The sequence below is a fragment of the Pungitius pungitius genome, chromosome 14 (assembly GCF_949316345.1).
Source record: "Pungitius pungitius chromosome 14, fPunPun2.1, whole genome shotgun sequence".
NCBI classification, from domain to species: domain Eukaryota; kingdom Metazoa; phylum Chordata; class Actinopteri; order Perciformes; family Gasterosteidae; genus Pungitius; species Pungitius pungitius.
In genome coordinates this window covers 1,731,443-1,757,666 of record NC_084913.1, presented here as the reverse complement: position 1 = coordinate 1,757,666, position 26,224 = coordinate 1,731,443, and the positions used below count along the sequence as shown (strand labels likewise).

At 44.8% G+C, this 26,224-nt stretch overlaps 1 protein-coding gene across 1 annotated transcript in view; it reads right to left on the bottom strand.

The window, feature by feature from the left end:
* The window catches only part of LOC119227422 (NACHT, LRR and PYD domains-containing protein 3-like), a 58,111-nt gene that overhangs the window by 8,632 nt on the left and 23,255 nt on the right, over positions 1–26,224 (bottom strand). Inside the window, exon 2 of the mRNA XM_062557456.1 lies at positions 3,264–3,428. The gene's annotated coding sequence lies outside the window, so the exon portion shown is untranslated. The remainder of the gene's footprint in view (positions 1–3,263; positions 3,429–26,224) is intronic.

Sequence of the window (26,224 nt, the reverse complement as noted above, 5' to 3'; positions counted from 1 at the left end):
GTGGCTTGGATCCCAGGTCCTGTTGACCTGTGTCCATGTGTCCTTGAGCAGGACACTTCACCCACATTGCTGCTGTGGCTGTGAGTCCTGTGTGAATGTTGGTCACTGATGGACAGGTGTCTCTGTGTGGTAGCTGCTGTCATTCATCAGTGTGTGAATGATGACATGAAGCCTTAAAGCGCTTTGAAGGGTCAGAAAACTAGAAAAGAGAAACAAGTTCATTCCATCCACCATTTAGCAAACAGACTCACAGACTCACACCTGTCACAGTGTTTGAGTCCTTTATGAATCATTTCCTTAAGTCAGCTTTGGATGAGTGAATCGGCCCAAAGGAATTACCCAGAAGTCATTGTGACGTTAAAAAAGTGTGTTCAGGCTGTCATAATAACATGTTTACATCATTATTGTATTTTTGCGACTATAAAGGTGCACTTAAAATCCTTTTTTTTCTAAAAAAACGACGCGTGCGCCTTATAATCCGGAGCGCCATGTATATGGATCAATTGGTTGATCCATACTGGTTAACGAGGATCCATTGGAGGGAAAGTCTGGTGCCAGCAGCTCCAACAGCGTATTTTAAAGCTGGTAGTTGGATGTCGGGATCGAGCTGACGGTCCACCGTCTGTTCCAGCGCTGCCTCTCGGTGCAAGATGCACCAAAGCATTTACCAAGAATGTTTTCATGAATCAAGAAGGAAAGTTGGAGGTTCAGAGATATTGTTGATATCCACATTAACGTTAGAACAACGTTACCATGGGAGTGAACGCTTAATAACGTTTGATTTAGCACAGCCCGATCTAGTGGATGCATAACGCAGCCCCAGTCAAACCTTTTACTGCAGTATCTTCTATTCTATGCGCCTTATAATCCGGAGCGCTCTATATATGAAAATAGTTCTAAAATCGCCGATTCATTGAAGGTGCGCCGTATAGTCGCGAAAATACGGTACTTAAAATGACGTCAGCAAACAGCCTAAAAGTCGTTCAAGTCAGAGTAAAAAGTACAATAAACCAATTTGACGTTGTCATGGTGACGTAGCAACAAAGTGTTGTCCATTCAGATTCACAACATTTACGGAAACTCCGGATTATAATCTGCTACTTTTTTCCTCTATGACCACTGCATCATAGATATTAAATACTATGTAATCACTAATGATGTCATCTATCTAACTGTAGCTTCCATTGATTACTGCATCATAGATATTTAATACTATGTAATCACTAATGATGTCACCTATCTAAGGTGTAGCTTCCATTGATTACTGCATCATAGATATTAAATACTATGTAATCACTAATGATGTCACCTATCTAACTGTAGCTTCCATTGATTACTGCATCATAGATATTAAATACTATGTTAATCACTAATGATGTCACCTATCTAACTGTAGCTTCCATTGATTACTGCATCATAGATATTAAATACTATGTAATCACTAATGATGTCACCTATCTAACTGTAGCTTCCATTGATCACTGCATCATAGATATTAAATACTATGTAATCACTAATGATGTCACCTATCTAACTGTAGCTTCCATTGATTACTGCATCATAGATATTTAATACTATGTAATCACTAATGATGTCACCTATCTAACTGTAGCTTCCATTGATTACTGCATCATAGATATTAAATACTATGTAATCACTAATGATGTCACCTATCTAACTGTAGCTTCCATTGATCACTGCATCATAGATATTAAATACTATGTAATCACTAATGATGTCACCTATCTAACTGTAGCTTCCATTGATTACTGCATCATAGATATTTAATACTATGTAATCACTAATGATGTCACCTATCTAACTGTAGCTTCCATTGATTACTGCATCATAGATACTAAATACTATGTAATCACTAATGATGTCACCTATCTAACTGTAGCTTCCATTGATCACTGCATCATAGATATTAAATACTATGTAATCACTAATGATGTCACCTATCTAACTGTAGCTTCCATTGATTACTGCATCATAGATATTAAATACTATGTTAATCACTAATGATGTCATCTATCTAACTGTAGCTTCCATTGATTACTGCATCATAGATATTAAATACTTTGTTAATCACTAATGATGTCATCTAACTGTAGCTTCCATTGATTACTGCATCATAGATATTAAATACTTTGTTAATCACTAATGATCATGTCATCTATCTAACGGTATGTAGCCTCATTGATCACTACATCATATACATACAATACTATGAGGTTAATCACTATTAATGTAGCGACACAGAAGAGGTTCAGGTACATCACCATTTTAATTAATAGTGATGTTTGTGCATTTAACTGTACGATGACACCACACTGATGATCAGCCTCTTGATGTTTGAGTAACAAGGAGACAAACGGTAGCTGTGTGTGGAATGTGTTACTATCCAGTAAAATATGTACTGTTTAATTGTTGTTACTGTGCCCAACGTCCTCCTTTATGAAACCATACAAAAATAAAGCTAATGCAGTGTGATGTAATACAACAGCCCTAATTTAAACGTTCAACTAAGTAACGTTTGTTTCTTCCATCTAATATGAATAAATATTAGATTGACACCTGTCATTGTAATCCAGTAAAGTTCAGCAGCACCACAAACTACAGCTGCTCCTCTTCATCTGCTTTAAAAAGATGTTGGACTGTACAACAACTCTGATCTGATCCATTGACATACTTTATACATACATAATTATTTTATGACTTATTATATATATATATATTTAATGATCAATCTAATATATATAGTTTCTAATTTTAAATAAAAATAAAACAAAAGCTTGATAATAGTAAAATACTCAACATAAAACGTATTAGCGAGACCAACTGACGTGGTGACGTCATCAAGTCAGCTGCTGTTCCGATTGCGGAAACGACCGATCTCCCGAAAGCGCGAGTCCGTCTCCCGAGTCTGTTCTCGCGGGAACGCAGGTCCGTTCTCGCCGTCTTAGTTACTGAGAAAGGGCCATTTAGAGCAGATGTTCTCTACTGACGGTTATACAGTGACGTCACAGCCACTTACGAAGAAATGCGTTTAAGAAAAGATTAAAGGAAAGATAGAACGTGTTTTTCCAATTCCGTTTTAAAAAGGAACAAACTGCAGAAACCTGGTTTCCGTGTTTCTGTATTTCCGGGTTTGTCGTATAAACGGTTTAAATGAACCTTAAAACGTTTCACGGCCCGTTAACACATAAACAGACACATAAACACACACCAAAGCACACATTGTGTATCACGGACATACTCACAGGATCTGAACACTTTGAGATGTTAAAGTGAAGCTCCGGTAACTTTCTGCTTACGCGCTGTTGCGCTTCTTCTTCTTCTTCTTCTTCTTTTAGTGCTTATTGGCGGTTCGGTGCATTACCGCCACCATCTGGACTGGAGGGTGGAGCAGGAGATTATGCAGAACACTAAGAGATGAACTAAAGTACAGGAAAAAAAAAAACTAGATCCGTTTAACTAAATTCGTTTCTCTTAAAAACTGATTAATGATTAATTCTGAGTGTTTGTTTGGCCAGAATATCAACGTGTTCCTTCCCCTCCACACCAACATGGGCTGGTACCCAGATGAATTGCATGGTTTGACCTCTACTTTCCATCCTATACATTATGAAGAATATTTTATTGATTATATCATTCCTGATATCTGATCTACTGGATTCTATGCTGGAAAGTGCTGAGAAACTGTCAGATGCAATGACGGTGTTGTTAATTTATCTTTTATCCAGTCACTGCAGGGCCAATAGAATCGCTAATAGCTCTGTGGTATAAACTGACACATGATCTAATACTCTTTGCCTGATGCAGATCTCACTCTCACACGGGATATAAACTGCTGCTCCTGCACATCCTGTTTTGGAGTCTTTCGATCCGTCCGTAAATATGAACGTAACGTCAGAGAAGTGCTGATCAAAATAATTCTGTACTATGCGCCATGCTGGCTTTTGCTTCGACTTATCCTTCAATTTTTGCTGTATCCTAAAGTCTACCTTTGGAGATGGGAATAACCAGGGAGAGATGGAGGAGATGGAGACTGCAGGGCGATACTGTAGTTGACACAACCCTGCTTTTCCCGCCATTACATGGCCTACCCACCCAAAGCTTGTGTGGTTGGGTTCTCTATGTTCCCAGCAGTTGTTAGGTTCTGAAGGCCGAAGGGGAGACCAGCTTCCCTTTGTTCTCGTCCAGGCGGGATACGGTGAATCAAAAGTCAACTAGCTTGCGTTTTAAAAATCAAAAAGTATTTAATAACTAAACAAAGAGTAAGGCCTACAATTACAAAGTGAAAAAACAATGTGAATAGTGATATATTTTGCGAAATAGAGATTTCCCCGGCCCAGTCAAAAGTGACTCCTCAGGACGGCTGCAGGATAAATCTAATCTTCTTGTTCCTTGGTTTGCTGATTTGAAGCTCCCGGGGGGGGTGGTCTTCTGGGTGTATTTGAATGTCATTGGCTCCTTCCTGGTCCAGCCTTTTCACATCAAGGTGTGAACTGCCACGTGTGTCTCTGGATCCCCCTCTCTGTCTCATCTCTCCCTGTCCAATTCATTCTATTTAAACACATCTCGGCTTTATGCCTCAAAGAGTGAAAATAACATCATATACATAGTTTGTCTTCATTTTATAACTAGTACACTTCAGTTACCACACAACATATAGGATCACAGTACTTAATGGTTTATCACAGTTTATCTGGTGCAACACATTGCCTCATTTGGCTGTCTTACATTGCTAAATTAATACCTGACAGGAGAGAAAAACTCCTACTAAAAACCCTCTCTGGGGAAAAGTAGGAGAAATCCATAAAGAACGGCCTATAGCTTACGTCCCCAGGTTTTAACATTACATCATGACAGGATGTTAATGTGTACAGTATTTATATGATTTATATGACTTTAAATTGTTATTGTCTATAATACATTCACTTTATTTAACATACAAATGTAATATCTACTATCTAACATCACAACAACTACAATTCTATTCTAAACATTGTTATACGTAACATACTTCTCACCGCTAGGGGTGCACTTCTACTTAAATTCCTAACAGTGGGAATAAGAGTTCAGCCGAGACCCCAGGATTGCAGTGAAGTCAAACGGAAATTTTATTTATTATAACCTGAGGGGAAGAGGGGAGGGGGCATAAACAAACTCAAAACGCCGGGTTCACCGGGATCGCCGGAGGCATCGGGCAGCTCAGCTGGACTCGTCCTGGAGTGAGAAGGGCAGAGGGATTAGTGTCGTTCCGCTTCTTTTCTTCCCCCCACAGTGTCGTCTCACCCTCCCTTTTACAGGCTCTTGATTGAGGTTCTGATTCAGAACACCTGGGAGGTGCACTTAGGGCCACCTGCTGTAGTACCGCCCATCCACTACCACGCCTCTTGGTGGCCGTTGCCTGGCTACCCCAAGCCAGCTGGGCCATCACGTACCCCCCCCCTCCGCTCCGAACTACGGTGGGGAGCGGCAGTCCACAGGCAGTCGTCCCTTCTTGACAGGGCATCGGCGTTCCCATGTAGCCCACCCGCTCTGTGCTCCACTGTGAACTTAAAGTCCTGTAGGTGCAAAAACCAACGGGTTATTCTGGCATTCTTGTCTTTGTTAAAGGCCATCCACTTTAGGGGGGCGTGGTCTGTGACCAATGTAAACTCTCGGCCTAGTAAGTGGTACCTTAGTTTACCTATTGCCCATTTAACTGCTAGGCACTCCTTTTCAATAGTTGCATAATTCTTCTCATGGGGAAGTAGTTTGCGGCTAACAAAGGTGATGGGGTATTCACTTCCATCATGTACTTGGGACAGGACTGCCCCTAGGCCTACCTCTGATGCATCGGTCTGTAGTACAAACCTCTTGCCAAAGTCAGGGGTGTGTAGTACGGTTTCCCCACAGAGGGCTGTCTTCAAGGCATTGAAGGCCAACTGGGCCTGCTCCGTCCACTTTACCCCGTTGGGTGCGTTTTTGCCTGTCAGTTCATGCAAGGGGGCGGCTACCGAAGCAAAGTTAGGGATGAACTGTCTGTAATACCCAACTAGCCCTAGAAATGTTCTCACCTGTCGTTTTGTCTGGGGTTGGGGCCAGGTTGTTATGGCCTCCACCTTCTTTACTTGGGGCTTCACATTTCCTCAGCCGACAGTGTACCCAAGGTAATTTGCCTCCTCCAAGGCGAGGGAGCACTTTGCAGGGTTGGCTGTCAGTCCCGCCTCTCGCAAGGCCTGGAGGACTGCGGCTAGGTGCTGTAGATGCTTCTCCCATGACGTGCTATGGATGACGATGTCGTCGAGGTATGCCGCGGCGTATTCCTGATGGGGCCGCAGTATCTTATCCATTAGCCTCTGAAACGTTGCCGGAGCTCCATGAAGGCCAAATGGGAGCACTTTATAGTGGAAGGCGCCGTCTGGTGTTGAGAAGGCAGTCTTCTCCATGGCCTGGGGGGTGAGCGGTACCTGCCAGTACCCTTTCGTTAAGTCTAGCGTGGAGATGAACCGGGCCGGTCCTAGTCTCTCGACCAGCTCATCTACCCGGGGCATAGGGTAGGTGTCAAACAGAGAAATTGCATTTAATTTTCTGTAGTCATTGCAGAACCTAATGCTTCTGTCCGGCTTTCCAACCAGGACTATAGGACTGGACCAGGCACTGTGTGACTCCTCCACCACCCCAAGGTCAAGCATTTTCCTCACCTCGTCCCTGATGGCCTCCCGTCTGGCCTCGGGGATTCTGTATGGTCGTAGTCTTACGGTCTTTCCCGGCTCTGTTCTGATGTCGTGGGAGATGGCTGTTGTTCGACCTGGGATCTCAGAGAAGACATCTGCGTTCCGGCCAACCAGTTCTCGGAGGTCTTGACCTTGTCCTGGCCGGTGACCTTCCATTTCAGCTTCCGGAAAGTGCGAGAACACCTCGTCTGATTGCACGTCTTCCAGGGGCTCAACCTCCGCTGCCCGTTCCGGGTCTGTTGCTGTGGTGTGGGTGCAGACCACCTCACCTCCGTCGTCATCCCCACGTGTCCCCGTGGATGCAGGACACCGCCATCTCTCCCCCCCCCGTGGCACGGGCAAATTCCGGTCGGACCAGGGAGACGATACTTCCGTAGTCTAAAAGTGCCTCTGTGTCCTTCCCAGCAATCTTCACTGGGAACTTTGGGGCGGGGGCTCCCTCATGTGCCCAGCAGGTAGTGAGGTCGTGGCAGGAGAGGCCTTTGTGATCGGTGGACCCGGCTGTCGGCATTGGCTCATCCCGATCCGGACACCCTCTGGCTAGATGTCCCTCTCGGCCACAAGAGAAACATCGCGGGATTGGAGGAAGCCACTGGGTTCGTTTTACAGCCGGCCCAGTCCCTCCAAACGTCGGTCGGGGTGACGGGGAACTGACAGCTTTGCCTATCATCTCTCTCTCTGCTTTGTTTTTAGGATTGGTTAGCTTGTTATTTTCTGATTGCATCAGACCAGCCATTACTCTGTGATTTTCCAATAAGGCCAGTAATGTGTCCAGCCCAAGGGGCCCCTGCTGGGCGACGTACCTCTTTGCGTCATTTGGTAGGCCTCGTATACACCGGTCAATTGCCACTCTCTCCACTATGGGTGGCCCCTCTGCTTCTTCCAGCCAGCTCCTGGTGTGATGGACTAGCCCCATCACTTGTGCCCGGACAGGGAGGGTAGGGTCGTAACTCCAGTCATGTACTTGCTGTGCTTTAGCGGGGAGGCTAAGTCCGTATTGAGCTAGGATGGCCGTCTTTACCTTATCATAATTTTCAGCCTCTGCCGCTGAAAGGTCCCGGCAGGTTTTCTGAGCTTCGCCGGTCAGGAAAGGCATGAGGTTGTTCGCCCATTCGGTTCTTGGCCATTTCTCCCTTGTTGCTGCCCTTTCAAACAATGCAATTTAGGTCTCGACATCATCATCTGGCATGAGTTTCGTCAGCACCTCTTTTGGCTTCCGCTCTTTCGGTCTCCCTGTTGCTCTACACAGCTCTACTACCGCTGTCTGTAGATTGGCTTGCGAGGTCAGCATTGCATTCAAAATTTCTTCCATCTCTGACCTTTTGTTGCCACTCCACGGTGCATCCACTGGTAGCGATGAATCAGATTGCCCGCATTCTCCACCATATGTGGGAACCCGGTCTTCCGAGAGGGGCCGGTGGCTTCAGGTGAGAATAAGAGTTCAGCCGAGACCCCAGGATTGCAGTGAAGTCAAACGGAAATTTTATTTATTATAACCTGAGGGGAAGAGGGGAGGGGGCATAAACAAACTCAAAACGCCGGGTTCACCGGGATCGCCGGAGGCATCGGGCAGCTCAACTGGACTCGTCCTGGAGTGAGAAGGGCAGAGGGATTAGTGTCGTTCCGCTTCTTTTCTTCCCCCCACAGTGTCGTCTCACCCTCCCTTTTACAGGCTCTTGATTGAGGTTCTGATTCAGAACACCTGGGAGGTGCACTTAGGGCCACCTGCTGTAGTACCGCCCATCTACTACCACGCTTCTTGGTGGCCGTTGCCTGGCTACCCCAAGCCATGTGGGGCGCTGCTCGCCAGCTGGGCCATCACACCTTGCAGAGTTCCATTATTCACAATATATATATATTTGAATATTCTGTATCTACTCTATCAAGTAAAAAGTCCTTCACCCAGTTATATACCCTGCCACCTATTCCCATTGAATTCAACTTAATTAGTAACCCTTCTTTCCACAGCATATCATATGCTTTTTCCACATCAAGAAGACAGCTATTACTACTTCTTTGTTAGTCTGTGCTTTCCTGATGTTGCTTCTAAGCATAAGACAGAATCCATAGTACTTCGACCCCTACGGAACCCACTCTGATGTGGGGATAAAAGACCTTTACTCTCTATTAAGAACGTTAGTCTTCCTGTGACCATCCGTTCCATGATTTTACATAAGTGAGAGGTCAGGGCAGCAGGTCCGTAGCCATTCGGGTCCGACGGATCGTTTTAGAACTATTACAGCTTGTTTCCACACTGATGGCAGTTGGCCATTTCCCCAAACTCTATTATAAAGTCTTAACACGTTGCCCAGAGCATTTTCTTCCATTTGTTCTAACATTTTATAGCATATACCATCTTTCCCTGGTGTTGTTTGTCTAGTCCTACTAACTGCTCTTCTCAGTTCAAACATCCTAAATGGCAGGTCTATCGGGTCTGGTTCCTCTTTATTCTCTAGTATTTTGGAATTCTCCAAACATGCCTCATCCCTCCAGTGTCTGGCCTCATCGGTTAGGTTGTCAGAGCTGTGCACCTTCCTAAACGTGTGTGAAGAAGTTCAGCCTTTTCTTTACTGCTGACCGCCATTTTGTCCCCACCGTTCATCACTGGTAACTTAGAATTCCTTCTGACCCCCCCCATTCTCCTGATCATGCCCCACAGTCTGACAGCTGGACCTCTCTTCCAATGCTGCTACAATATTGCCTCCAGAATGTGCGTTTTTGGGGTCCTATTGTTTTCCTTACTATTGCCTGTGCCCTCTTATAATGGATCAACGCATCCTGGGAATCAAGTGGTTTCCTTTTGCCTTATTTCTGTTTTTTATAGCTTTTCTACAGTCATTATTCCACCAGGGAACATTCTTGGTACGTTTGGTACTTGCACTTTTAGGGATTGTCTCCTCAGCAGACTGAATTATTTCATGAACTAATTCACCACTAAATATTTATATCCACTTGATAACCTTCTTTAATTCCCCCACATCTTGTTGCACTTGTTTCTTTAACTTTAGTCACTCTGGGGTAGTGGTCGCTGCCCATTGTCGTATGTTCTTACACCTGCTAAAGTACTGTTTACAAGTGTTAGGTCAAGTGCTGCCTCTGTATTTTGATTACTTTTATATCGTGTTCCTTCCCCGTTGTTGAGACAAACCAAACCGTGATCATCTAAAAGTTCTTCCACCTCAACACCATTTGCATCTGTGCTCTTGCTTCCCCATAATACAGTATATTATGATGTATTATGTAATGTATTAGGAGTTGAAATCCCCACACCATATTACATTGTTTTGTACGTCTCCCCTTACCTCCTCTAATATACCTTTGCTTATCACCCCACATCGATTATAAAAGTTAATTATATCTATATCACCTCTGTTACGCCTCCACCCCGGCTCAGAAGAGGAGGTGGAGGCGTAACTGCCCAAGACCACGCCTGTTGGATGCTGGAACCTGTACCCTATGCACCACAATAACAATCAATAATAAACACACGCTGCTACGAAAAAGTACAGAAGGGTGGGTTTATTTTCCACAAAATAATAATAATGAAAAGAAAGGACAAGTACATACCATATAAATACACACAAAATGGTAGACAGGGGATAGGAGGGCTAACAGGTAGCAAGGCCTGTGGAGTAGGGCGGTGCCAGCGCTCTGTCAAAGCAAAGAAACAAAAAGAAGGACCCTGAGCTTCCCTATTCCTCTAAAGCTACCTACCACAATGTAACCTGTCACACCACTTACCTAAACTGCTCCAATACACTGGGTGACAGCCACTGGCTTCTCACCTAGTGGGTCTAACAGGTTTTTCCTACGTGTGTATGTAGACCCCAGGGTGTCTTACCTAGCCCTGCTCCACAGCGCTCTTGGGGTAAGTACATAAAACACAGTTTTAACAAACAACATAAACCAAATAAATCACAAAGTTTCTCTCTCAACCTCTATCCCAACAACCCTCCTCGCAAGCCCTCACAAACAAACATTAGACATAGAGGAGAGCCGCGCTGGATTGGCTGGAGAATCACCTGCCACGCCCACATCGTCAGCAGCAACTCACCACACCTGTGAAGCACCGATTGAAACAGAAGAGGATGGGAGGAGAAAACACAAGCAGCAGCTCTTTCAGTCCACACCTTCACCACAGTGGATTCATGTTCCGTATTAACCTGCATTATCTCATAACTCACCTCATTCTGTGTGAATGTTGCTGCTCCTCCACCTTTGCCAGATTCACGATCTCTTCTAACAACAGAGTACCCTTTTATCCCCAAATCCCATTGTGGTTTTCACCATGTCTCTTGAATACAGATAACATTAGGTTTCTCATTTAAATTATCTATGTATTTCTGGGATGTACAGCCTGACCTCTGTTACGTCCCCTGTTCTGTGTATCGGTTGGTGGGTGTGTTCTGTTTTGTGTGTGTGTGCATACAGGTGGTACTGATCATCCATGATCTCCATTCATCTTGACTCCACCCCCGCTCGTTACCCGGTTCAGCTGTTTTCACTCATCTCCAATCCCATCATGCCCTTCTGTCAGTATATGTACCCCTGTGTTTGTTTCACCGGGGTGGGTGGCACTCTGGTTGTGTATACGTGAGTGCTGGTTGATGGTATAAGATTTGTATGTCTGGTGATTTGATATAAGTGTGTATACAATTAATACGTGTTCTTTGGTTTCTTTGTTATCTTTATTACAGGGGGGGGGTGAGGAGTAGTTTAGTCCTGCTCCGGAGTTTACACACCTGCACGTAGTGTTACTCCCCTGTCTAACAACACTAGCTACACCTGGCTGGGCCACCCAATGTAAGTTTTGTTAGGGCGCCTTAGTAGTGTGCCAGTTAGGTTGTGGTTTTGTTGGGAGATAGGACAGGTAAGGGGGTGGGAAGCATTTTGTTCTTTTTGTTGCTTTGGTACCGCCAGCTCTCCTCATTTCCCCCGTTAACAGCGCTATAAATAAAAACAAGCCTGTTAACCCCAACTTCAAGCCCCAGTCTGTTTCTTGCACCTTCCACACCACACGCTGTTTATTGGCCACAGGACGCCGTCAAGCAGTGGCGTGGATCCCACTCCCCTCCTGGGGAGGCAGAACGTAACACCTCATAACACAAGTATCCAATACAGATTGTTTCCAGTAGTTTCCCCTCCCCAAAAGTGATCAAAACTGAAAGGCTGTCACTTTTAATCCCATTTTTGTTCAATTTAATCCGTTTAATTCAGTTATTTTTGCATTACTTACGTTTGTTTTAACATCGTCCTCGGATACATTGTTTTTTGTCACCAGTCATGGAACATTGCACTTTCTTGCTATTTATCGTATTCATCCTAATTGCTCTCCCTTGTTGTCCTCCATCCCTGCACATTATCAGCAATGATCCATTTCTCTGCACTCTAGCACTCTTTATCTCTCCAATTTCCTTATGTATAGATCTAGTGAGCCGGATTGGATTCCACTCACCAAAAGAAGCCCCTTCTTGCGTCCATTTAACGATGACCTTGTATTCATCCCTCCTCCTCTCTGTTGCTTCTCCTCTATCAGCATATTCACTGTCATCCGATTGGTCACTTTGGATCTTTGGACGTTTCTTTTTCCGCACAGTTTCCCACTCTCTATATTTCCCGCCACCTACTTCCATCTCGCCTGACTCTCTTCCTGCTACGTCACTTCCCTCTGCCACCTGCCACCTGCCACCTGCCATTTGCCGGTCCACGCCTCTCCTTTAGTGTTTATCGGCAGCTTGCATCCTTTTATGTTGCACTACCGCCATCTTCCAGATTTATTTCTCTGTTATATCATGTCCTTATTTCATATTCTTTTCACCAGACCTGTTCTTAATTAAAAAAAATGTAAAATAGTTTCTCTACATTGTTTGTAGAAGCCTTTTCAGTTGGTCCCTTTAACCCCTGATCAGCTACTTCCGGTGGCTGAGCTGGATATCCTGACGCGTGTAGTTTTAAAGATGAGGAGTAGAAATTGATCCGGTTTGGTGCAATGACCATTTATTGCTCTTCCGTGGAAAGATTTTACAAACCAAAAATGAAGTAAAAATAATAAACACAATTCAACTAATGTAGTCTCTTATTTGGTGGGAGACGGCTTGTCACGTCATGGCTCCTCACGTCACTCCACCACACGGTCAAAAGACTGTTTCCTTTCTCAGCCACACCCACTGCTCGGTCTTCCTGTCTTTAAGGCCTGCCTACACACACACACCCACACACACACACATGCACACACCCACACACACCCACACTACTTTGGAGGAAAGAAACATGAATATACCGTAGCTCGATATGGCTCCTACATACCGGCCCCTAATTGTGTTTGTAAAGGCAAAACAATTTTACCTTTTTTAAATGAGAAAAGGAGCCATCTCATGGAAAAACTCAAAATGAGACACAAAATGTAATGAGTCCACTTATCTTCCAAGATCTTGGATGCTCAGGACTTCTTCATACAACCTTGGTTACGTTCGTCACCCTCTAACAGCATGCAGATTTTGGACACCGGCCTCTCTAGTATACTCGTCTTTGTTTTCAGCTTTACCACCCGGACATGACCTCTGCTATCAGGTTTGGCCTCGACAATTCTTCCCAGTAGCCACGAACAGCGAGGAGCAGTATTGTCTGCGATCAAGACGATGTCCCCTAGAATGAAATTCCTTCTTGCTCTTGACCATTTTTGTCGTTCTTGTAGAAGAGGGAGGTATTCCAGAATCCATCTCTTCCAGAACAGCTCAGCCATATACTGGACTTGTCTCCAGCGTCTTCTGTGGTATAGATCTGACCTTGCAAAGACTCCTGGGGGCAGAATTGGGTTAGGTTTGAGTAACAGAATATGATTCGGTGTAAGGGCCTCTAGATCTTGTGGGTCACCGGATACCTTTGTGATGGGACGGCTGTTAAGAATTGCCTCAGCTTCGCAGAACACAGTGTGTAGCCCTTCATCGTCTATTGTTTGTTGGTTTAAGACTGAGCATAAGACATGCCTTACCATTCTGATGAGGCGTTCCCAGAACCCACCATGGTGAGAGGCGGTAGGGGGGTTAAAGCTCCACTGAACTCCTTCCTTCATCAAGGTTTGGTGGATCTTCCTTTGGTCTAAAGTTCTGAGTGCTTCTCTCAGTTCTCTTTCTGCACCTACAAGGTTAGTGCCATTATCTGATCTTATGTGTTGTGCCTGCCCTCTTCGACACAGAAACCTTCTGATGGCATTGATGCACGAGTCTGTAGTTAAAGAACAGGCTATCTCTAGGTGTACAGCTCGGCTGGTCATGCAGGTAAAGATGACGCCGTATCTTTTCATTGTGCTCCTTCCCCTTCTTACCTCAAAAGGACCAAAGTAGTCAAGTCCAACATTGGAGAATGGTGGCAAGTCTGTGACCAGTCTTTCACTTGGCAGGTCCGCCATCTTTTGTTCGCCGAATTTACCTCTGTGCTTTCTGCACGTCACACAGTGAGAGAGAACACTTCTTGCAGCAGAGTTACCATTTGTTATCCAGTATGTTTTTCGTACCTGAGATAGCACGTGGTTCCTTCCCCCATGTCCGGTACGAACATGGAAGTGGCGAAGGATCAGAGTGGCTATGTGGTGTTTTTTGGACAAAATGGCAGGGTGTTTTCCTTCTTCGGGCATTGCTGTTCTTCCGAGGCGACCCCCCACTCGAAGGATTCCATTGTCCAGCACTGGATCCAATCGGTATATGCTACTGCCCTTTTTCACATTGGAAGCACCATTTTGCAGCATGTCAATCTCCTCAGGGAAACTTTGTCTCTGTACATAGGAGAGAATAGCCTTTTCTGCCATTATCAGATCTTCCACTGTTATTGCTTCCTTTATGTTGTCTTTTACATACCCCTTTGTCATTCTGGTTACTCTTGGTGCCTGTTTACAATCTCTCTTTGAATACTTTTCCTTCTGCACAAGGAATTTTAATGCATTTTTAAGTTTTAGGATCCATGCAACAGCTACTTTCAACTTCAGCCAGTCTGAAAAGTGATTGAGCAACCTGTCTGTGGGCCTTTCCTCACATGTTTGCATGATTACATTCATTGTTGCAGATTTTCTCACCTCTGGATCATCTTCACAAAGTTCAAGTTTGTCCGCAGATGCATTTGGCCAGTTCTCTTCCGATGACCAAAGGAACTCTGGTCCAGAGATCCATCTTGGGTTCCTCATGAACCTCTCTGTGCTCACACCTCTAGAGCAGTCGTCAGCCGGGTTTCTCTTTGTGTCAATATATCTCCACTGAAAGACCTGTGTGGCCTCCCTGATCCTAGATGTCCTATTTGCTACGTAGGTATGAAAACGAGTGTGGTCATTTGAGATGTACTTTAAGACCGATGTGCTGTCTGACCAAAACACCGATTTTTCTGTAGGTGGCAGCAATTCTTCTTTTAACATTTTATCCATCTTAACTGCCAAAGCTGCAGCTGCTAACTCCAGCCTTGGGATGGTCTGCAGTTTCAATGGAGCTACTCTTGCCTTGCCAATCAAAAATGCTACATGGACCTTTCCTTCTGCATTTGTCATTCTGAGATAGCTGACTGTTCCATAGCCTAGCTCGCTGGCATCAGAGAAGTGGTGAATCTGGCTATGCACTGACTCACCAAAATCGTTTGGCTTAAAGCAGCGTGGTACCTCAAAGTCTGTGAGTTGTGAGAGACTGCCGGCCCATTTGGTCCACTGGTCAGAAAGTGAGTTGGGAATAGTCATATCCCATCCAAAGTCCTGTCGGCACAATTCCTGCAACAACAGTTTAGCTGACAAGGTAAGTGGAGACAGAAAGCCCAATGGATCATAAATAGAGCTTACCATTGATAGGATGCCCCTCCTGGTAAGTTTACGCTCACAGATGATGATGTTGAACTTGAAGGAGTCCCTTTGGACACACCATTGAAGTCCTAAGGCTCGTTCCATAGGCAATTGATCTTTGCTCAAGTCCAAGTCCTTTATCTCTGTAGCTCTGTCCTCAGGAGGAAAGTTGCCTGCGTTGTCCTGTGCTGTCTTTCTGAGAGCAAAGTTGGCTATGCTCGGTGAAGAGACCGCACCAAACAAATGAACAGTCATGCGATATTCCACTGAAGCACCATCCGCATTTCCTTGTGGCCACCATAGGAAGCGCAGGAAGTCTGTGTCACTTTCTGTCACCTTGACTTGGTGAAACATGGCCTGTATGTCCGCCATCAGAGTTACTGGTTCTTCTCGGAAACGTGTCAGCACTCCAATCAGCGTGTTTGTCAGATTTGGGCCTTGGAGTAGTTCAGAGTTAAGGGATGTCCCCTGAAAAGTTGCACTACAGTCAAACACTACTCTAATAGTCTTCTTTTTTGGGTGGTACACCCCATGATGAGGGATATACCAAACTCTTCCATCAGTCCTATCCAGTTGTGCGGAGGGAACCACTTCAGCATAGCCCTTCTGAATGACATCACTAAGGAACTCTGTATACTCACTTTGATATTTCGGATCTCTTTTGAACTTCCTTTTCAGATTCCTCAGACGCTGTTCTGCAACAACGCGGTTGTTAGGCATTGTGATATTATCCGTTTTGAAAGGTAAGTTAATGCAGTAGTGACCCTCTTTCACTTTTACAGAATGATTGACAATGTTCAGAAATTTCTTGTCATTCACTGACATTTCCCTTTTTTCTTCATAGGCCTTCTCATTGAAGTCTGTGTTGTATTGATTCACTAGAAGTTCTTGCAGGTCGACCAAGGAGATCCTGTTTGCAGTCACGGTGGCCATTTCCACAGCTTTGCTGCTACCTCCCAATGGGCCGTTGATTACCCAACCTAACACTGTTCTTACAGCATAAGGTCCATCTTCTTGTGAGTTTATTACCTGCCAAGGTTCCATAACATTGGCTGCATTCATTCCTATGAGCAATTCAATGTCACCGTCTATGTGAGGTAACTGGACTTCACTAAGATAAGGCCATTGCTTTAAATCTTCTTGTGTTGGAATGTTCTCTTTTGCTACAGGCATAGTTTTCTGCGTGTAAACATCAGGTAAAGAGATGAATTTGTCGCCATTAAGTTCACAGACTTCTAAACCTGCTACTAACATGCTTTTTATGGGCTTCTCATGTGCCATTGTTCTCAGCAGTACAGTCGTTTGTTTCCCCTCTAGACACAACTTCTGCGCCAGCCTCTTTGTGCAGAATGTTGCTGAACTGCCAGGATCAAGAAGAGCATAAGTTTGAAAGATTTTGTTGCCTTTGACAGACTTAACCTGCAGAGGAAGGATTGACAGTGCACATTTACTGTTCCCGGCCCCTGTATGTCCACAAACATTTGACGACACCTTGCTGATGTATTTTTGTGACGCCTCGGCTTGACTTTTAGCCCCAAAGTCCATGTGAAGCACATTGGGATGTGTTTTATCGCAGATGGTACATGCAAGACGGTCTTTGCAGTCTTTGCTCATGTGCCCTTTACGCAAACAACCAAAGCAGAGTCCTTTTCCCTTCAAAAGGTTTAACTTTTCCTTGTGGGTTTTCTTCTTAAAGTGAGAGCAGTTCTCCAGAAAATGAGCACCATCACAGCAAAGGCAAGGAGTTTCTATCTCACCAATCCTACTTTGAGCAGCTGGTGTGCTCAGTGTTGTTACATTAGTGGCATAGGTAGACTTGGGCCTAAAAAGGGTCTTACTTACATTGGGCCTTTTATTCCTGCTTGCAACTGGTTCCTGTATGTCTCCAAATATCGGGTTGGAACATATCTTGGCTTCTTTCTCAATAAACTGTACAAGGTCTGTGAATGTAATCCTGTTGTTGTCTTCCAGCTTATTTTGAGCTTTAGTCCGCCATCTATCCCGCAGCTTGTAGGGTAATTTCATAACAATGGCTTTCAAGGTAGAGACAACGTTCAATTCCTCCATGTAGTTTATCTTCGGCATAGCATTACAGCATCCTTTGAGGTATAGAGCATACTCATTCAGGGCTTTGGGGTCTTCAGGTTTTATATTTGGCCAATTGAGAACCTTTTCAATATACGCGGTGGAAATTTTATATTCATTGCCAAAATGTTCAAGCAACAAGCGCTTTGCCCTGAGATAACCCTGATCTCCTTCCATATGCTGGCAACTTCTTACTAGCTCTCTAGCCTGCCCTTTAGTAAACTGCTCAAGGTAAAACAACCTATCTTGTCCACTGTCTGTCTTCATCTCAATGTTGTGTTCAAAAGATGCCATAAATGCCCTAAACTGTAAAATGTCCCCATCAAATATGATAACATTTTTAGGTGGCAATAATGACAATTGCTGCTGTTTGAGAAGCAGGGATGTAATTTCATTTTGTCTGTTTAAGACAGCAAGGAGACTATTGGAAACTACACCATCCTTTGATGGTCTGTGCTGCATAAGCTCTTGTTCTGATAACATAGGATCTGGCATGTCTGCATGTGTTTGAACAAGAACACTATTTCCCATCTGTCTATATTCTGTACTGAGCTCCACTCTGTCATGGGGCTTCTCTTCACCATTAGCATCAACTCGAGTTGCGCCCTCGACCTGCAGAGCTTGTGCCTGCCCTTGTGCTACCCCCGTACCTTCTTGGGTTTCCTGGAATAACCAGTGTCCTCTCTGGTCGCCCTGGGAACTTTGTTGTTGGTATGGTAGGTGATACAACGGCAGATGTTGTAGATTCTGTACCCCGACCTTCGGGCGCACACTTCTTTCTTCCTGCACATTGGGAGCCCTCGTTTGCAGTGTGTCCATGTTGCAGAGTTCCCAGTTCTCCTTCTCAAAGTAGTCGTTCATGCCATCAACTGGGGTTGAATAAACTTGTTCTTCCGCGCCATCCAACACTGCAAGCTTTGCGTTTGCAGCAGACAACTCAGCTGCGAAGTTCAGAGTCTCCTTTTGCCTTCTTATTTCCTCTCTTTCCTTACCTAAGCGCTGTTCCTTTTCTTCCAAAGCATGCCTTTCCTTCAAAGCAGCAGCCCTAGCCAAGAGCGCTGCCCTTTCAGCATGTGCCACTAGACGAGCTGATTCTGAGCTTGCATGTGAACTTTTATGTGAACCCTGACTTACTGAAGAGATACTGTCTTTAGGACCAATTTCATCTCTTATTTTTGGCAGGTGTTGAACAGGACAGGATTGAATCCACTCATCAGCCTTACTTTCAAACTCATTGATGTTTAACAACTTTGGCTCATACCATTGTTGTGTGTCTGTAGCACACTCATTCTTTGATAATAACTGTTGGTATTGTTTATGAAAGTCTTTAAATTCTTCTAACAGTTCAGTGTATTGCTGAACATTCTCCTTTACTTTCTCTACTCAATATTCGTGTCAATGAGTCTTCCTAAATACAGAGGGCAATATTGCCTTTAAAGTTCTTTGCTTCACATACCGAGTCTTTGAGATTCGACTGGATTCACCTTGGCATTCAAGCAATCCAAGATGGCTGACACTGGTTAACCTTTGTTCCAAGTAACCAATATTCCTTTGATCCCAGCATATCCATCCAGAGGAGTCTTTTGACTAATTGTAGAAGCCTTTTCAGTTGGTCCCTTTAACCCCTGATCAGCTACTTCCGGTGGCTGAGCTGGATATCCTGACGCGTGTAGTTTTAAAGATGAGGAGTAGAAATTGATCCGGTTTGGTGCAATGACCATTTATTGCTCTTCCGTGGAAAGATTTTACAAACCAAAAATGAAGTAAAAATAATAAACACAATTCAACTAATGTAGTCTCTTATTTGGTGGGAGACGGCTTGTCACGTCATGGCTCCTCACGTCACTCCACCACACGGTCAAAAGACTGTTTCCTTTCTCAGCCACACCCACTGCTCGGTCTTCCTGTCTTTAAGGCCTGCCTACACACACACACCCACACACACACACATGCACACACCCACACACACCCACACTACTTTGGAGGAAAGAAACATGAATATACCGTAGCTCGATATGGCTCCTACGTTGTTCATTCTCCCCACTCTCTAGTATTTCCTTCACTCCTGTCCTTTTATTCCAATCTTTCCTAACTCTTCCATCATCTTTTTCCTATGTCCTTCATACTGTTTACAATTCATTAACACATGTTCTATTGTTTCTGCAACTGGACAAAAACCACAAAAACCCGTTCTTTAACCACTTCTTTTAAGGACGAGCATGTTTCTCAAACAATAAGAAAGTACTTTATATTACTCTGAATAATATTAATACATCACTATTGTGAGAATGAGTGGACACTTGATATGGATCAATGTGAAAAAAGAGAAAAAAAGAGAGTGTAAATAGGTGGGAACAGCACAGGAGGTGTGTAACTCTGACACTGAGCAGAGGTTACACTTTGATCTGTTTGAGGCGACAGTGTTACGGGCATATGAACAAGTGCCTGAGGCATATAGGCAAAAGTTCAGAAATGGTGAAAAGGATGAGAGCCAGACCTACGTAGAGTGTGGAGGTGGGAAAGACATGCTGTTGGATAAATGGTGTCGATCCAGTAAAGCTGCGGGAGCTGATGCTCTTGGAAGAGTTCAACAAGTGGCTGCCAGAGCGCATCGTCTTGTTTTTAAATGAGCAGAGAGTGACGACCGTTTCTGAGGCGGATGAGTTTGTCCTGACTCACAAAAGTGTTTTCCCATCTTCTGTGCCGTGCGGGCCACCGGTACCTATTATAAATGAAGCGAGGTCGCCTAAACATTTCCGGCGAGGTAACTGGAAACGCTACCGCTCGTGTACCCGTTTGTGAGGCCGCACCGCCTTGCATGACGCCCAATGATCCAGTCTGTGTGGGAACCAGAGATCACACTCTCAAACTGGGTGATTCAGTGGATCTTTCCACACTTAAAGATTGTGGGCACTGGAAAACGAGGGGAGCCTAGTGTCGAGATGGTGACTGTGGACGATGAGTTATGTTTGGCAGTAGAGAGAAGTCCGCTAATTATCACCCAACAAGCGGATAGGACTCCAGCTGCCTGCTTGTCGGCTGCCCGGGAGCAGAAAGGTGACTCGGAAGCAGCAGTAAGGGCGGACTTTGACAACTACGATGAGCGGCACCAGGCCTACTGCAGGTTTGGGGGCGGCAGAGGGCCCCGCAGAGCCGGTGGCCCGGCTCGCTTGAGAGAGAGGCCCCCCCGCAGACCGGACTTCAGGGAACCTTCTGATGTTGTATAAGAGGGATCCTGTGAGAGATAGCCCGCCCTTTTTTTTGCCTGTCTCTCCATCTTCCAACCGGGAGCCCTGCTGCACCTCGTGGACTTTTGGGGTGTTGGGGGGGGAGACTCTTGTGTATGCTGCGTCCGGCCCCCCTAGGCCGGTCGTGACATCTCCAGATAGTAAATTACTGAAGATAGTTTAGACTCTGCAGAAAGCGGACCACTGTAGGTCAGCCCCTCCCTGTGGGTTATGAGGGGGGGGGGGACTGAGTAGAACGTTTACAGATGGGTAAAGTTGGCAAGATCTTCACAGACATTCTCAGACTTCCAGTTTCAAAAGGTCATCAGCGAGACGTAGTTAAAACACTAAAGACGCCTCAGTGTGACGTCAACAATCCAATCGGCCCCAATGTTTTACAACAGGAGCAAAAATCACCTTTCCCTCCCCATGTAAGAAGGAACAGTGTTCCACCCTGTGCTCTCACTCACACTGAGTAGTGTTTGTACTGCTCTCTCTCAAAAAAGGGTTCACTTTCATGGGTGATGGTTTAGGTAAATGGTAAAGATTCCTCTCTTTCTCCTCTTCACCTTTTCTGCCACAATTTGTGGGTTTTTGTCCCCAAACCATATATTTGACCTGATTGCTGGTAGTAATGTGCATTTCTGTGTCCTGTCATTGCCACGTACACCTACATGCGAGTTCAAGCTGACCTCCCTGATGATTCCTCCTTGTAGCTGACTGGAGGACATGGTGCAGTAGACCTTGCTGGCTATTTGAATGACACAACCTCATACGCATCAGGGCTGAAGATGAATCGGAGCAGATCGACACATGTTCCTGCTGTGTTTCTTCCACCCGTCGCAGTGCAACCCTTACTGCCAACATCTCCACTGTGTAGAGCCCCAGATCATTAGATGTTCTCCTGTTGATAGCCATCCCTTGACTTGGTAAAGACGCCCCACACCCTGTCACCCCTGTCTGAGGTTCTTTGGCACCATGTGTGTAAAGCTGTGTGTAGTTCCTGTTCTCTTTCATAACAGACCTTTAAAATGTACCAGACAAACCCCCCTCCATTTGTTTCTTCTTTTGACCAAATGTCAATGTGTGTCTGGCTCAGATCCTCAGATAATCTACCTCACATTCTGTTGTTATATTGTTCACCCGACCAAAGGTTATTGGTGAGATACTTTTCACACAAAACCACTTCAAACTCATCAAAAAGTGATTTTACATATAAACACAGAGGTAAATAAATGAGTCAAAGTATTTCTATTACAGTGTAGACACATTGATAACAGCCTGCTGATGAACATTCACACTTTTCTTACCAAGGTTATAGATGGAATTAAGTGGGTCATTTCTCCACCTGGTGAGCTCTGATGTATTTAAGCCTCGTTCCCAGCATCAGGATTTCTCTTCTGTTGTCTGCTCCAACAAATACTTTATATATATTTAATACATCCATCTTCATCGACCCGCACTGCATGCTGGGATATGCTGCCTCGGGGGGAGGAGTCGACCACATGGGACACACGAGAGATGAAGGAGATCTTTGTGTCTGAATGAAAACATTAAACCTCCAGGTTCCAGGTGCTGCAGATGTTCTGCTCACCTGCAGCACCTCCTGAAGGAGCAGAGCGCTCTGAGGCCGCTGGGCCGCACCAACCTGCCGCTCCGGGTCCACCTGCACAGGTGAGGTCCCGCCGGCCCCCTCTGGTCCCGGGTGGGACCCGGTGGTCTCAGGAGTCTGCTTGTGGTTCATGTCTCTGGTGGAGCTGCCGCTGGACTTCATGGAGACGCTGGAGGAGGAGAAGCTGGACGCAGTCCGCCGCGGTCCGGCCCGGGGGGAGGAGCTGGCTCAGCTGGTGGGTCACATGACGTCATGGCGTTCCCCTGTGAGGTCATCGTTGACTCTCTGCTGTCACTCAGCTACTGGCCCACGTGGTGGAGGGTTTGTCCAGTCGGGTTCTCCAGAGGAGCTCAGTGGGATGACCTCTGACCTCTGGCTCATCATCATCATCATCATCATTGTGTCAAATATTAAAGACTTGCTTTATTTTCCTGACAAATTGTGACTGGTTTAATTCAACATGAACCTTTTAGTTAAAACACAGATCTTCTTCATCTTCATCACCATAAATCATGTCACTGTGAAACTGAAGCAGCTCTTTCATCAACATTCTCTGGGGATTAAAACTTATTGCAGCTAAATCTTGAGTGTTTTATTGTTAATTTAAAACCTTTACATTTAACAATGAAAAGTCCCTTGAGAAGCAGGAAGTCATGTGACTAAAGAGCTGGAGACCAAAGTGACCCTCACAGGCCACCATCTGATTCACCACAAACCAACTATTGATTAATAGAAATAAAAAGGCTCTTCTGCGTTATGGACATTTACTCGTTTCTCAGGTTCTTGTTGAAGAAAGAAAAGTTTATGACACAACGAGCAGAACGCTGCTCATCAATAAAGTTTCACATTAACAATCAATTATACAACACAAAGTACTACATGGAGGGACTAAACGTTGTACTTCTATGTAACTTTAATAAAAACACAAGTAACTAATATCTGTCATTAAAGCTTTTTTTCAGAGGTTTGCTGAAGCTTTAAAAAGGAACAAAGCAGATAATGTGAAATGATCTTTAATGTGACACATTGAAACATTTGAAGTTAAAATTTGAGTACAATTTATCAAACAGATCCATTAGTCGTATAAAATGTCTTCTTGAACATTGTGACACATAAAGATTAAGATTAAACTGTAATTAGGAGCCAACATCTAAATGATGATTATTGATTCATCCACAGAGGCATCGAGCACAGAGACATTAAAACACACCTCGCTGAGCTCTTTCACACGTTCATCTGCAACAGCACAAGTCCCAGAGAGCTGTGGACCCCCAGAGTCCAGACCAGTTCAGGTACCCCTCACCTGCTCCACCTGCACCTACACCCACATGGACCTCCACCAGCTGTAGAGACTGAACTAGGTGGTGAGCAGAGAGGAAGGTTCTCCACCAGGAGGAGACTCTCCGTCCTGAAGAGGACACAAAGACACTGAGGAACTGAACCAGAGCCCAAACCCAGGATAAAGAGGTTCAGTGAATGTGGTGCTGAAGGTGTGGTGCTGAAGGTGTGGAGGTGGAACAGTGAGTCAGAGGAGACTCTGTAGAAGGACAGAGAGCCAGCAGGACAGTCCACATACACTGCTACTCTATGAGAGGAGGAGGAGGAGGAGGTGATGCGTGTTACTGTCTCATTGTGACAGACAGAGTAACCTTCATCAGAGCATCTCAGAATCCAGGACTGATCATTGAATCCAAACAAAGAGTCATAACTGTTTCCTTTCCTCTTGATTCCTCTGTAACTCACTGATACATCAACTTTTCTTCTCCACTCGACCTCCCAGTAACAGCGACCAGTCAGACCAGTTCTACACAGCAGCTGAGGCCAGTAGTCAAATCTGTCTGGATGATCAGGATATGACTGAACCTCCTTCACATATGTCACCTCCCTGTTGTTGTCAGACAGTTTGAGTCGTCTGTTCACTGTGTTTGTGTCGATTGTGAGTTCACAGGAATCTGATGAGAGAACAAGACACAATACAGCTGCAGTTATTAATCATGTGTTCATCTAGTGACATCACAGAGGTGAATGAGTGATGTCAGAGTGTGATGAATCCAACTCAAAGCTCACTTACACTTCCTCAGACCTGGTGTCATCCATCGGACTCCAGCAGGCTCCACCCTGAAAGGAGGAGGGGGGTCAGAGCAGCATGGAGACATGGACATGACATCACTCTCATACACACAGCTTGGTCCTTCATGTCCACATGGACCACCTCTTCTTCTTCTGATTGGCCCATGACCACAGCTCATCATGTTCACTCATTCATCATCTGTTAGGATTAGTGCATGTTAACGTGTTAGAAACCTACTACAGGGCTAAAGTACTACCAGCATGAAGTACTACCAGCATGAAGTACTGCCAGCATGAAGTACTACGAACACAAAGTACTACCAGCACGAAGTACTACCAGCACGAAGTACTACCAACATAAAGTACTACCAGCACGAAGTACTACCAGCACGAAGTACTACCAACATAAAGTACTACCAGCACGAAGTACTACCAGCATGAAGTACTACCAGCATGAAGTACTACCAGCACAAAGTACTACGAGCACAAAGTACTACCAGCATGAAGTACTACGAGCATGAAGTACTACCAGCATGAAGTACTATCAGCATGAAGTACTACGAGCATGAAGTACTATCAGCACAAAGTACTACGAGCATGAATTACTACTCTGAAACAACAGTGACGAGCTGCAGACTCTCAGTCTGAAGAACAACATCTGCTCCTGTGGAAGGAGGTTCTCTCCTGCTGCTCATGTTGTTCACAAGAAGAAGAGAAGTTCTTCATCATGTGGAACTTCAATGACCTCGTGTGTCTCAGCAGCTGGATCAGTGCAGAGTGACAAAGTGAATTTATTCATTGTGTAACTGCTCAAGCTGCATCAATGGAAGTCATTTTCAAGTAAATCCACATTCTTTACAGACTGAAAGTCATTTCTTTGAGCTGGACCACTTTCCCTCACTAACAGGGAGCCTGACTCCTGAAGACCAGCTGCTTCATGCATCATGTGATCAATGACCACTGACTGATGTTTCTTCTGCTTCAACTTCAGGAGGAATTTATATCCTGTGTGTCAACTTGTAGTCGCTCAGATTGCCTCTTGTGTTGTTCTGATGACATTAATTATAAATAAAAACACACCATTTCTGATGTATTATTGACCTTTGACCTTCTTCACTGTGGTTTCACAGGTGGTTCAGTTTCTATCACCTGTAGTCTGCAGGTGAAGATGTTACAGCTCAGGTGGGTCTGCAGCCACAGAGCACTGCCTGAGTCCCCCTAGAACTTTGGTCCAGTCCTAAACAAACCTCTTTGGGCTCTGACCCCCCAGGGGGCTGTTGCACCAAACCCGGATAAGGGATTAAGTCGAATATCCAGGTTATTCTGGAGGAATTTAGCTTGACTTGCTTGAATTAAACCGGGCCAAGTAACCATGGCGATTTATTCTTTGAAGCTAACCTGCTCCAGACCAGGCTAAGAGCCAGGCTAAGATGAATCCTGCAGCTCATGGGTTAAATCAGCTGATCTGGGTTTAACAGTTATTCCGTTGTGTTCTGATGTATTTGTATTAACATTTTAGAAGTGTGTGTTTGTCACTGAAGTCCTTAGCTCACATCTTCATGACCTTCATGGCCTCAGAAGAATGTGTCACATCAAAGAGGATTTCCACATGTGGTAGAAAACAACAGGACGAGGAAATAGGAGCCATAGGAAAGGCCAAAAGGAAACGGTTTAGCCACTACACATATAG